Genomic DNA, 2,730 nt, shown 5'->3' on the forward strand with positions numbered 1-2,730 from the left:
CTTTGCTCGGCTAGGTGTGCAAAGGGAGAACCACTGCGATTGTGCTTCCAGCTCACATGGTTAAGCACCTCGGTGGAGAAAGCCGAAAACTGACGGTCACAATAAGCGTAATCTGGTCAGCGATCTGATGACTGTGTTAAATGACGAGCCGTTCATAACATTGGCTGAAGTGTTTACGGCTTAACCTCAGCTTTCGCCGAACACTAACCGGGGGCTCGTAGCTAGCTTCCCCAGTTTAAAGCTCCTATGACTAAGTGAAAGTTATAAAGCCCGCATATCTGATTGCCTCGTTTCCGCTAACACAACCGCCTTCGAGCACCGAGATGTCGGCTAAGGGTTGTCTTGTTATTGCGAAAACACCCTGCGTAGTATCTGCACAGGGGTAGAAGTCGACGATGGGTCACTTTCAAGTGATAAACGGTCGCAACGGAGTCAAAATAAATATATCATCGGCGTTCGTATTTTATATACGAGGGCTACCTTCCGTAATCATCGTTATAAAGCCATAAATATGCATCAATTTGACTTAAGATTTTTGCCAAGCTGGGTTGCCTGGCTCCTGTGCTTACCCCTACGTTCCCGATTGTTCGGCTAGGCGGTAAAGGGAGCACCTCTGTGATTGTTTCTACCCGGTCATCCGAGTTAGTACCTCAGATTGGGTGAAGCCGAAAGCTAGCGATCTTAAAAGGATCACATTGGTCAGCAATGACAGAAGTAAAATTTTTGGTTCATTAATACCATATATTTCGGGAACTTTCCCCGAACTAAATCCTCAATATTTTCCTCCCACATTGATCGGAGGTGAGGTTTCATGATCATGATAAGCATGACGACCCAAAGAAAGGTACCGATAGCGGGACTATTTTCCTTGGAAGTTGTTTCTTACATTAAGTAATATAAAATACCTCTCCCCGTACCTTTGTTCATAAAACCGTATGGCTAGATTGCCTTGTTTTCCATAAATCTTTGCCCTTATAACGGCTTTCTAAGTAGGACAAACACTCCCCGGCTTCTGGACGAGGAGGTTGAAGTCGATGGTCGGTCAACAAAGTTTTATATAATCCGGATCCGAGCATTAATGATGTAAAGTACTTGGATATGTAGAATCATTACACATAATTTGTGGTTTTACTCTGGATATCGATCCTTAATTCGGCATTAAGGCTTGAGGGCTACTGGGCTTCGGGCTTATCATTCACTAATATTGAAAGGGGCGTATCGACCCCCTGATCTGGTGTTGCCACCCGACCAGTGTCTCGGGGGCTACTGCATTGACAATCCAATGCAGAAAATTTAAAGTGCAATATAGCTTTCTAGGAGATTATGATCCTTAGGTTGGTCGGCCGCACCCAACCTGAGTCTCGAAGAATTTGCACGCCGCTTTTTGTGTCCCGAAGTATTCCTCCGAGCTAGGAGTTGATCCTCAGGCTGATTTTGTGAATCAACCTGAGTCTTAGGGGCTACTGGGATCAGCGGTCTTATGTCATCCTTCAGGGCTACTGGCTATATATCTCGGCAGATAATAAATTGCACCATCAAAAATATTGACAGAAAATCGGCCCACAGTTGGGGTGGTGCACCACTTTGGAAGCAGTCCGGCATAAAGCTCGGTCGCTAGTGGCTGGCTCCATAGAGGGCATTTCCGGCATTAAGCTTGGCTAAACTCCTTCAACTTTTTTGAACCAAGGTGATTTATGACACCTCGGATATAGTCCGGCGTTGGAGCTCGGATACAGTCCGACGTTGGGGCTCGGACACATTCCGGCGTTGGAGCTCGGAAGCGGTCCAGCGTTGGTGCTCGGCTGCAAAACATACTTCGAATGCAGTCCGGTGTTGGAGCTCGGATGCAAGAGGACGCTGCCGCCCGGGAAAAACTTCAAACCCGAGGTGTGGCATAAAAATAGCAAGGCATTGATAAAGGCCGAGAACTTAAAGGGGCTCCTCGCATACCCGACGTGTAAACTATTCGGATTTACTTTGGCGATCCTCAAGATCGAAGATGGGAAGATTTATTGAACCAGTTTTCAAGACCGACGACCGAAGATGAAGAATAGTTCGGGAGAATCGAGGAGCGTCCCCAACTTGAAGACCGGTTGAGGGGGCTACTGACGGTGTCCTGGACTAGGGGGTACTCACCACATCGTCTCCTGATCAGTTGGATTGGGCCGAGGACCCCCATGGTCGTTTACTGATGGGCCAGTTCGGACAACCAAAGACATATACGAGGAAGATTTCACAAGACTTGGTGAACAAGACAAGGACTCCTCTCCACCGGCGTATTCGACTAGGACTCTTGTTATCCTAGGCCTCTTGTACATTATATAAGCCAAGGCCAGGCTAGTTGCTAGATTATTATGACATTACTCATCATACTTGTAGGGTTTAGACCACAACATACGGTCTCGAGGTAGATCAACTCTTGTAACCCCTATACTCATCAAAGTCAATCAAGCAGGAATTAGGGTATTACCTCCATCAAGAGGGCCCGAACCTGGGTAAACATCATGCCCCCTGTCTCCTATTACCATCGATCCTTAGACGCACAGTTCGGGACCCCCTACCTGAGATCTACCGGTTTTGACACCGACAAATATGCCGAGCGCGTGGCTCGGTAGTCCACAACCTACTGCATTCGGGACGGTGAGCTATACCGAAAACGACCAATCGATGTTTCCTTGTGGTGTATCTCCAGGGAGCAAGGGTGCAAGCTGTTAGCTAACATACACGGCG

The sequence above is a fragment of the Triticum urartu genome, chromosome 2A, assembly GCF_056163025.1.
Source record: "Triticum urartu cultivar PI428250 chromosome 2A, HENAU_Tu73, whole genome shotgun sequence".
NCBI classification, from domain to species: domain Eukaryota; kingdom Viridiplantae; phylum Streptophyta; class Magnoliopsida; order Poales; family Poaceae; genus Triticum; species Triticum urartu.